General features: G+C 55.4%; 1 protein-coding gene across 1 annotated transcript in view; it reads left to right on the top strand.

The window, feature by feature from the left end:
* The window catches only part of CASZ1 (castor zinc finger 1), a 157,233-nt gene that overhangs the window by 82,360 nt on the left and 63,415 nt on the right, over nucleotides 1-11,458 (top strand). The window contains exon 3 of the mRNA XM_017887994.1: nucleotides 8,841-8,893. The gene's annotated coding sequence lies outside the window, so the exon portion shown is untranslated. The remainder of the gene's footprint in view (nucleotides 1-8,840; nucleotides 8,894-11,458) is intronic.

Below are 11,458 nucleotides of genomic sequence, written 5' to 3'. Positions count from 1 at the left end.
TTCTTTCTTTCTTTCTTTCTTTCTTTCTTTCTTTCTTTCTTTCTTTCTTTCTTTCTCTTTGTTTCTTTTTTTCTTCTCTTTCTTTTTTTTTGAGATAGAGTCTTGTTCTGTTGCCCAGGCTGGAGTGCAGTGGCACGATCTCAGCTCACTGCAACCTCCACCTCCTGGGTTCAAGCAATTCTCCTGCCTCAGCCTCCTGAGTAGCTGGGACTACAGGTGCGCACCACCAAACCTGGCTAATTTTTGTATTTTTCATAGAGACAGGGTTTCACCATGTTGGCCAGGCTGGTCTCAAACTCCTGACCTCAGGTGATCCACCTGCCTCAGCCTCCCAAAGTGCTAGAATTACAGGCGTGAGCCACCGCGCCCGGCAAGAGCTTAAGTTTCTTAACCTTCATTTTCTTATCTGTAAAGTGGGACAGTCTGCCTCTGGACCTACTGAATTTTCCTTTCCTTTGAAGTCGAAGGTGTAACCTTGGGAAGCCAAGAGGGATGGGTCAGACGGTGGTGAAGCTCCTGAGCCAGGGCCTGCTGGAAGACAGAGAAGGTTCCCCTTGCGGAGTTCTCTGGCGCAGGGCCGGCCAGCAATGCCAACCTGGCAGGGCTCTCTAGCTTAAGCATGTGAGAGGTGACTGTCCCCACACCACGTATGTCCTTTCCATCAGCCACCTGTCCTCGTCAAGCCTGGAGAAGCCCAGCAGGGGACTTAGAGATGGCCTTGTCCCTCTGTGAGAGCTCCCAGGAAACTTCCACCCAAACGAAGAGAGCTGAGGGCAACAGACGGAGGCCTGCCTTCTGGGAGCCTCCAGTCCAGGATGGCTGGCCTTAGAACCGGAGAGGGGGTTAGAGGACTACAGTGAGGGCCAAGCGCCACAGCCCCAAACCAGGCTGTTTCCGGAAGAACAGGGTACCCCTCCCCACATCCCTCCTGACTCTAATGACTCTTAAATAGTGGTAAATATTTTGGCTAATGCAGGCTCTCATGGCAGAGAGCAAAGCTGTCTGCAGTTCAGGACCTACAAATTATTTATTAAAGATTTGAGATGCGGTGCAATTATGTGGAAAGAACCCAAAAAATTAAATAAATAAGTAACAAAATAAATAAATAACAGCCCCACTGGCCTCTTGAAGGCTTGGGAGCGGCACATGATTGCCGTCTTGATGAAATCCCCCCGGATGTAATGAGCTGATTTTCTGCTGTTAATATTGCATCTGCTGATGAAGGATTCGTTAGGATAATGGAACGAAGCTAAAATATAAATGACTCCCTGTCAAGAAGCAGCTTTTGTTTGTTGATCTCCTGACAGTTCCTGGGCCAAGGCAGGGGTTTATGTGTGTACATGCATTCTGGAACAGGCAGGAGGGCGGGGGCAGGAGCTTGGGGGGGCTACCCCACGAGCCTGGCTCCCTGGTTCTTCCAGGCTTTCCCTTCGAGGTGGGGCTCCTCGACCTTGGAAAGCCCTGGAGCCCTGTGGGTGGGGAAGTCACCGACTCAGACCCATCCAGAGGGGCGCTTGTTGCAGCAAGATGCTGAGCGGCAGCAAAAGTTATCTGGGGAGCATGGCGGAGAGATGGATTGGCTGGGCCGTGCGTATTGGGATCCGCACAGAAGCAGCTCTCTGTGTGTGCCGGGAACGGCAGCCCGCAGGGGTGCGGAATCACAGGCACTTGAGTGAGGGGTCCTAAGGGGAGGTCCAAACCTTCACTGCAACTATCCTATCCCTTCCGCCTCGTCCTCTCCCTCCGTGATCACACAGCACATCTTGTAGAGGCCTGGGAGCCCCCCTCGGACGATGGGTTCTCAAGCAGAGGGGGAAAGAGGACCCATTTGAAGTCACCGTGTCTCACCTACCAGCCCCCCTGACTTGGCTTCCCTGCCCTGAGCTGCCACATGGGACAAATTCCTTCTCTCCCTAGCAGTTGCTTTTTTAAAAAAAGCAATATCATTTTATTTTACTTTATGGTGGTAAAAATGCACGTACCATAAAATTTACCATTGTAACTATTTTATTTATTTATTTATTTGAGACAGAGTCTCGCTCTTGTCTCCCAGGCTGGAGTGCAATGACGTGATCGTGGCTCACTGCAACTTCCACCTCCTGGGTTCAAGCGATTCTCCCTGCCTCAACCTCCCAAGTAGCTGGGATTACAGGCGCCCGCCACCACGCCCGGCTAATTTTTGTATTTTTAGTAGAGACGGGGTTTCATCATGTAGGCCAGGCTGGTCTCCAACTCCTGACCTCAAGAGATCTGCCTGCCTCAGCCTCCCAAAGTGCTGGGATTACAGGCGTGAGCCACCACGCCCGGCCTGTAACTACTTTAAAGTGTGCAAATCAGTGGCATCGAGTACATTTGCAGAGTTGCACAAGTATTGAGCTAGTTCCAGAACTTTTTCATCACTCCAGACAGAAACCCTTAATCCCTTAGCAGTCCCTCCCCACTGTCCCCTTCCCCCAGCCCCTGGCAACCACTGCTTTCTGTCTCTATGGATTTGTCTGTTCCAGATATTTCATATTAATGGAATCATACAATTTGTGGCCTTTTGTGTCCGTCTGGCTCCTTTCTTGCTCATCATTTCCAGGTGCATCCACATTGTAGCCCGTATCAGAACTTCACTCCTTTTTTATAGCGGAATAACATTCAATAGTATGGACAGACTCCATGTTGTGTGTCCTCTCCTCAGTCCATGGACACTTGAATTGTATCTACCATCTGACTACAGTGAATAGTGCTGCTATGAACGTTCATGCATGAGGGTTTTGTTTGTTTGTTTGGTTTGGTTTGGTTTTTTTTTTTGAGTACCTGTTTTCCATTTTTTCTGGTATATGCCTGGGAATGGAATTGCACCATCTCTCCTAGCTTCTTAAAGGCAGGGACGCTGGAAACAAATAAGAGGTCATATTTATTGAGCACTTACTATGTGCCACCCATTGTACTAACCATTGTTTCCGAGCGTCCTCAACAGCACAGGAATGGAAGCTCCCTGAGGGTTGAGTTGTTGATTTGCCAATGTTCTCTAGGTCTAGGACAAGTATCTAATAGCATATAGTAGGTGCTCAAGAAATACAGGATGAGCTTCCTTTGAGATAGGTGCTTATGGACCCCTACTTTTCAATGGAAGAAGCTGAGGCCTCAAGAGGTTAAGCAGCCTGCGTAACCAATTGCATGGCAGGAGGCAGCAGCGCAGGATTCAAACCCAACTCTCACCAGCTCGGCTTTTGTATGCTATCTTCCCCACCCCACCCCCAGATGGAGTCTCACTCTGTCTCTCAGGCTGGAGTACAGTTGCACAATCTCAGCTCACTGCAACCTCTGCCTCCCGGGTTCAAGCGATTCTCATGCCTTCACCTCCTGAGTAACTGGGATTACAGGCGTGCGCCACCACGCCCGGGTAATATGTGCATTTTTAGTAGAGACAGGGTTTCACCATGTTGGCCAGGCTCGTTTCAAACTCCTGACCTCAGGTGATCTGCCTGCCTCCCAAAGTGGTGGGATTACAGGCGTGAGCCACTGCCCCCAGCCTTTTGTAAGCTGTCTTGTTTTCTCTTCCTCGTGCCTGGCACGGCGTCATACATGCAGTACGTGCTCAGTGAGTGCCTGATGATCTCGCTGTGAAGCAGGGACAAGAGAGATCTAGGGTCACTTGACCTGGCACAGGGGCTGGGGAAGGCCTGGAGCAGGTGTTGTCTTTCTGTGCATCTGTTGGAGACACGCCTGTCTGTTGAGAGGAGGCACTGCCTACCACGCTGAGCCCTGCGCTGGCAGAGACTGGAGTGGGTGCTGCTGAGCACCCTCCCAGCATGTGGGAAAATCTTCTTTCTGACTTCTTGGCCAGAACCACTCTTCACCTTGACCTTCAAGGCCCTTAGAGAAAAGGAGAGCAAACTAGGCCACCAACTCGGACCCTTCGTCCTGAGGAGACTAGGGGTCCTGCCCAAGAAGATTGTGAAGGGCCACTGGGAAATGGAGGGTCGCATCCTCCTGAGGGAGTCTCAGGAGGGGTGGGAAGGCCAACTTTTCTCCTGGAGCCTTGAGAGAGTCAGGCAGGGCCTCAAATTCACCATTGAAGTCCCTGGCCAGGCATGGGGACCACATAGGGCAACATCCCACGAAGGACTTGAGGGCCTGACTGGGGAAGGTCCAAGACAGGCGAAGGCGGGCTCAAAGCTGGTGCTGAGCCAGCCTCAGGGTGGAGGGTCAAGTTGATGTCTCCTGCGTTTTAAAAATTACTGTGATTAACAACATTTCTTAAGCCAGGTCTTGGGAGAACAAGGTGGGAAAACCCATTTCCTGTCCCCAAAGGATGAGGGCCCTTCCTCTTGATCCTATGTAGATTTTTCAGGATTCTGGCCCAATTCCAACCAAGACTGTGCCTGGAAAGAGCTCAGAGCCAATCCGGAGGCCTGCTCCGACTCCGGGGGCTGGACAGCCACCCCCACTGCCCCTCCCTGTCTCCGGCCCAGGCTCCTTTCCTGAGGCCTCTGTCTCGATCCGGCACCTGCTGGCCTATGCGGCCCTCGGCCCCCTCATTGTCCTGCTAACCACTGTGTAAAAGTTCCGGGCTTCCTTCGACCTTTCCGTTTTGCCTGGTTATGCCGTGGGATCCCCCTGGCGTGCATCCCCCTGCGGCATCGCCCGGGGCACTGCTCAGCCCCTGCCTGGGGCCTTTCTCTCCCCAGCCGTCCTCTGGACAGAACTTTCTTTCACTCTTTCTTTTCTCCTCTCTTTCTCTCTTTCCCTCTCTCTCTCTCCCCCTCTCCCGCTCTCTCTTTCTTTTTCACCCTTTTAACATGGTTTTCCTAAAAAGTTTTTTAATCAATCAAATTTGAGGCAGAAAATAGGTTTTGTCACGCCTGGTCCCGGGGTACTGTGACTCTCACTCAGCCTCCTGACAGCTCCTCAATGCAGGAAGGAGGCCAAACAGAATATTTCTCCGGGAAAGTGCCCGTTTCCATGACGCTGCCCCGTTGTCTGGGCCGCCCCCCTCCTCACGCTGCCGGGTTGACATGGCCCCAGCCCCTGTGAAAGGGCTCGGCCAGGGAGAGCCTGTGCGTGAGGACGGGGCTGGGGGCAGGGGGAAGGAGACGCAGTGGAGTGTGGGGGCGGATGGGCAGCCCAACAGCTGCCCCAAGCCCCTATGGCCCGGAGGCCTGGTGAGCAGGTAGGAGTGCTGGCTGAGGAGCCTGGCCTGGTGCCTCATAAATATGGAGCTGGGCAGCTGTGGGTGAGAGGCTCAAAGTCAAGTCCTGGACCGGCCGCGGCTCCAGCAAGAGGGTACTGCAGATGGAGGAGGTCCCTGAAGGTCCTGGTACGCTGCCACTTCTCTGCCCGTCACTCTCCCCCGTCCCATCTCTCGTGGCATTCCCTCCGCCCCTTGCCCATGGCTGCCCCCTCTCCTCCATCCCTTGCTTCCTTCCTGCCCTCCCCCGACCCTGGCACCCCTTGTGCCGGAGGAGCCTCTTGTCCTCCCAGAGCCCAGCCCACCAGGCCCCACTCCGGGCCCCCTGCAGGCCCCCAGGTCTTCCCTCTCCAGCTCATCTTCCCTCTTCCTCCTTCCCTTCTCGGTCTTTCACCCTCTCCTCTCCTCTCCTCCTCTTCTCACTCTCTTTTATAATTAATGATTAGTTTTAATTGGTTTGCTTAGGCAGCCTGACAGCAAATTAACAGAAGCCAGCCCAGGGCTGCCGGCTCGGTGAGAGACCACTGTGCCTCGGAACCGGCCAGGAGAAAGCCTGGATGAGGCTGCCCCCAGGCTCACTCTCACGGCTGGGCGGCCCGGGGCTGAGATGGAGGGAGGGCCGGGCTTCACCTGGGCAGGTACAGCAGCCAGTGGGAAGAAGGCACCACGCTCTTTGCACACATAAGGGCTCACGTTTGCCAACTTTTCTCTGTGCTTTTGTTTTTTTCTCCTCCTCCTCACATCCCTTCTGTGCTCTTCTTCTTACCCAAGACATTACTGGTATCTTCAGAGATGAGGGGTGGGTAAAAGGTGGGCAGGGCCACTGCCCTTAGTTTGGGGCAGGGTTTGCTTTTGGTATCACTCATCCTCACTTGTGCAATGAGAGGGTGGGATGGGCAGCCTGATGCCTCTGCTTTTTCACATGGACAGGAGGAAGGAGGTCAGAAGGCTGTTGTCACTTTTAGCTCAGCTACCAACCAACCATCAGCCCCACAGCCTGGAAGCTCCAGGACCCAGTTCTGTTTCTGATGTACCATCTACCTCTGGACAGAACTCTGAACCTTTGGGTCCTCAGTTTTTTGGTCAGAGTACTTAGGATTAGGAACATTGGATGGATGGATGGATGGATGGATGGATGGATGGATGGATGGATGGGTGGACGGACAGCTGGCAGATAATGGGGGTGTTGGCATTTCTTAGGCACTTTCTGCCATGATCTCTGAGCACATGGCTTTTCTTTCTTAGCCTGGAAGGGTTCACTTCACTTCAGCCCTGCTGAGTGTAGGGCCGCTGCTGTCCTCTGGGTTTTCCCAGTACTGCGCCTCTCCCCTGGCCTTGAAGAATCCTTCCTTAACTACATCAGCTACCAGGTCCCAGATGTGCTGACCACTCACTCATGTGGGCCACTCACAAAGCAGACATCGGGGACAGTGAGAGGCAGAGAGACAAGAAAAGATGCCCAGAGAAGGAAGAGGAGACCAAGATGAACTCTCAGCTACTTCTTAGGCCCCCACTGGGGTCCCAGTATCCCAGGGTCCCAGATCCCACCCAGGGACAGCTTTCCTGCTCCCATCAGCCAGGACACTTGCCCTGGGTAGGTGGGGTACAGGACCCCACGCGCGTCCTGGTCCCTGTACGTACGCATCTCTGGCCCTCCCCTCCCTCCTCCACCCCCGACCAACTCCTGGAAAGTTTCCTCCCTGATTGTTCTGTGTGATCAGATCTGCAAGTTGCTCTCTAAGCTTCTTGTCACATTTTGACTTAATGAAGTGCAACTGCTGAGGGATTTGGGTTCAGCGCTCCGGTCTCCTGCGCTCCCTTGTTGTCAGAAAACAGGGGTGGTTGGGGACAGCAACACCGCGCTGCAAGTCGTTATCATTCCGGTCAGTCTGTTTAACACAAAATTAAACAAAGAACTAATTAGTGCCTCATGAATTAATAAATGCACAGTTGCTAGGGAGGATGGGAGGGGAGGGAAAGGTGGTGGAAGGGAGATACCGGAGTTGTGGAGTTGGGGGGCTTTGGGGGTCCACAGGAGGCTGGCCAGGGCGCCTTGAGAGATCTTGGACAGGAGTGTGTGGGACAGATGGGACGGTGAGGATGACACCCAGCCAGGGCCCTGGGCTGCCCAGCCAGGACTTGAGCTCTGATGGCTGAGCCCACCTGGTGCCTGGCAGTGGAGGCCTGGGGGTCTCCATCCCCGGCCCCCGTGACCCTCCCTGTCGGCCTCCTCCTCCATCCTCTCCTTTCCTGGCCAGATCCTTCCCTTTTCCTTATTCCCCCTTTGCCCAGCTCCCCATCCTCTCTACCACCCCCTGTCTCAGGGGTCTGCCCAGCTCTCTGCAGATCCCCTGCCTCTCATCATCTGGATGAGACGGGCATCAGAGGCCCGTGGGGCAGTGCTTTCCAACCACTCAATGCCTACCGGGCCCTCAGCCCTCCCAGAGCCCTGTATCTGGCAGGGTAGGCTCCACCCCAGTGGGCACCCTCTGCCTGGGCAGCCCAGCACAAGCGGCGAAAGCTGGTGGAGAGCCGAGCCCTCCTTAAGAGGACGTGTCAAGTACAATTAGCATTATCTGTCTAAATATGTCCTGGGAACCGGAGAGCGGGCGGCGGGACTGGGTGGCATTCTGGGAGCCCTGAACAAGGTCACCTCATCTCCCGCAATCCCCCCAATCTGATTTGGGGATTACATAGCCTAAAGAAATTGGTGTTATTCCTCTTGCATCATTGATAAGCCACAAATGAGGGAGAGAGGAGAAGAAAACGTAACAGACAGCCCTCCCCAAGCCTGGGTAGGGTTTCGAGGCCTGCAGGGGCAGGGCCTGGCTCGAGCAAGGGTTGGGGGGCCCGGCCAGCAGGCTGGGGGGGCTCCCTGGGTTTTCACTCTACGTACACAGAGGCTGCCCCTTTGAACCTGGCTCCCTAAATTCATTCTCTGGGCAGGAGGGCCCCAGCCCGGCACGCTGGGCTGGGCCGTGTGTTGGTTAAAGCCTCCACGTTGTCGGACCATCGTCTCTCTCCCTGCACTGTCTCTGGATGTGGGCTGTGATGACTCATGAATAGAGCCTGGGGTGGAAGGTGCTGCCGGCAGCCTGCTCCTGGGGCGTGGAGGGAGGCTTCCTGGTGCCTTGGCCCCTGGCCAGCCCTTGCCCCTCTGTCACCAACTTGCTAGAGCGAACCGTTTGGCATCTGTCATTTTTATGTTCAGGGGCCCCAGGGAAGAGAGTAAAGGAGCAGTTACTGCTGTATTCTGTCATTGTCCCCAGGCATCCCTGTTAGGCCGCTACAGCTCCACAGAAGCATGTAGACCACTTCACCAGCACCTCCACTCCCGGCCTCCTCCACGGAGCAGTGTGCACGGCACAGCTGACTCTTCTCCACCTGGCTAGGGGGATCCTGAGGACCACATTGCCCCTGCAGTCAGCTCCCACCGCTTTCCGACTTTTTCACAAACTGTGGCTGGCATATACCTGAATGAACCATATCAGAGTCCACCCGGCATGCCTGAGTTTCTGGCCCTCTTGGCTGGCCCTGGAGCATCAGCCCCTCAGCCCATGTGGGGCAAGGAACCCTTGGGTGCTGAGGAGGGATGGTGGGCGTGCACTGGGGAGTCATGGGCTTGGAAAGGCTAACAAGGCTCCTCTCTCTGCCTCTCCAGGATGAAGTGACACCCCCAGCTACATCCGAGGAGGCTCTAGGACCCGCTACGAGGTAAGGCCTGAGCCCCTCCCTGAGCCTCACGTCCTCTCCCCAACTGGTGACCACTCACCTAATGCATGTATGACCCTGGGATGGGTTCAGTCCTGCTGAGCACCCAGGGAGAGATTAGAAGATGGAGATGGGGAACTGCAGCCACCCTGCCCATTCCGACCTGATGGAAAAAGATGCCCTCCTGCCAGTGGGATCCCCTCGGCTTGGCTTTTAGGCTGGAAATGGTCTGGGGACATATGGATTGCAGACTTTGGGGAAGGAATGTGCTCAGGGCAGCATGGGGCGGTGGGGCAGCTGTGGTGGCTGGGCTCAGGTTACCCAGCCTGCGGTGCCCACTTTCACAGTGCCATTGCCTCCGTGGCGGTGGCTGGCTGTGCCTGGAAGCGCTGCCCAAGCTCTGCCTCAAGAACTGCGTGGACTTGAAGGCCCCAGAACCCCAGTCCTGCCTTCGCTCCTTGGAGGCTGTGCCACCCCCAGTGGCTTCCTCCGTCCTCCCTAAGAGGCTGGCAGGGAGAAGGCCATGGCTGAGGCCAGGACAGGTTGCCATGTCCTGCCTTTCCTCAGGCACGGGGCTCCCCCGAAGTCCAAGCACACGGGGCTGCCCCAGCCTGGCCCAGCCTTCGCGGGCTGTGTCAGTTCCCCGGGTGGTGGCGGGAGAAACCGCGGGGCCACCGGGCCTCGGGCCCCAGGCAGTGCTGTGTCAGAGGTGACCGGTGGAACGCCAGTGTTATGTAAATAGCGGGGCCTGCCCGGCGGGCGAGCTGGCTGGCTGCAGCCATCCATCATCCGCGCTCGGCGGGGCGGGGGACAGACACGGCACCATGCGCCTGGCTCCAAACCTGTTTGTTTTCCCTTTGTCTCTCGCATTTCGGGGCCCTGGCTGTGACCGACCAGCTCTGGGTTTTGTCCTACCGGCCCCCTCCCCCGCAAGGAGGACGGGGAAGGGAGGAGATTCCCTGGCTCCCACCGCGGCATCCCTTTCGGACTTCAAAGGCTCCCCCAGCATTGTCTGCGCTGGCGGGCAGTGGCCCTGAAAACGTGATCAGAGGCAGCCCGGTGTAGGGCAGGCCCGGCCTGCGCCCTGCGCTCTCACTGGGGCCCGTGGATTCCTCCCTTTACCACCAGCACCACCCTGGTTACAGCTCTGTCCCAGGTCCTCTCTGCCTTTCTCTCCCTGGTGCCCCTTCTTGCTCCCTTCTGGCCACTCCCGTCCTCCTCTTAACCATGGCCTCACCCCTGTCTCATGGAGTTGAGAGTTCTAGAATCTTCAGAGCTGCAAGCCTTCATGCCTTCACATGGTCCATGAGGATCTGAATGCCGTGGAAGGCTCCTCAGGATGCCCCGAGCTAGCACCAGTTCCTGGATATTGGCTTCCCACGCCACACTTTGTTCTCTGACCCTTCCTTTTCTCTACCCTCTGATTATGAGAACCTTGCTTCCTCTAGAAACCTCCGCCCATGAGGTCCAGACAGGATAGATACCTCCATCCCCAGGCAGCAGGGTGAAGCCAGCCATTCCGTGTCCTGAAATTCCACCCCAAGTGCTTCCATTCTCTGGAGCAGGACTTGGCAGACGGGCCACCTTTGACCCACAGCCTGCTTTTATAAATAAAGTTTTATTGGTTCAGGTATTATCTATGGCTGTTTTCACTCTATACTTGCAGAGATTGTTGAATGGCTACAACAGAGACTGGCCCACAAAGCCTAAAAGGTTAATAATTTTCTCTCTGGCCTTTAGGGAAAAAGTTTTCCAGCCCCTGCTTGAGAGTTTCTAGCTCCTGTACTTTGCTCTCTCTCTCTCTCTTTTTAGAGGTAAAATGTACACAACAGGAAATTTACCATTGCTCCCCTGCTGAAGTGTACATTTCCCCGGCCCTAAGTCCAGTCCTGAAGCTGTTACAGCCATCATCCTGCCCTGTGCACATGTCTTCATCCGGACTGCTCTGAGGGGCCGGGAGCATTTGTCTGGGAGCCCAGTGCTCGGGTTGCAGCGCTGCTTGCAGTCCTGGTCTGTTCGGGGGGCTCCCTCCCCCTGCTCTCCTTAGGGCCTCCTTCTCTGCTCAGTCCCTGCCTCAAAGTCTCAGCTCTTCCTCTCCCCTGCAGCCGCTGCTTCCTCGGAGCTCTTGCCCCTGCTGGTATCCCGGGAGCCCTGCAGTCTTTAGCAAGTTCTCTCACCTCAGATCCACAGCTTCCTTGAGACGGAGTCTCGCTCTATTGCCCAGGCTGGAGTGCAGTGGCATGATCTCGGCTCACTGCAACCTCTGACTCCCAGGTTCAAGCAATTCTCCTGCCTCAGCCTCCCAAGTAGCTGGGACTACAGGCGCTCACCACCATACCCAGCTAATTTTTTATATTTTTAGTAAAGATGGGGTTTCACCATCTTGGCCAGGCTGGTCTCAAACTCCTGACGTTGTGATCTGCCTGCCTCGGCCTCTCAAAGTGCTGGGATTACAGGCGCGAGCCACCGTGCCCAGCCCTCACAGCTTCCTCTTTTGTAAGGGGAGAATATCTACTTTGCAGGGTTGCTGGGACAAATGAGTGAGTTGTTGTGGCTGAAAGTGGCTTG

The sequence above is a fragment of the Rhinopithecus bieti genome, unplaced genomic scaffold, assembly GCF_001698545.2.
Source record: "Rhinopithecus bieti isolate Rb0 unplaced genomic scaffold, ASM169854v2 scaffold_16234, whole genome shotgun sequence".
NCBI lineage: Eukaryota > Metazoa > Chordata > Mammalia > Primates > Cercopithecidae > Rhinopithecus > Rhinopithecus bieti.
The sequence above is the reverse complement of the archived record's forward strand: the minus strand, read 5'-3'. Positions and strand labels throughout refer to the sequence as shown.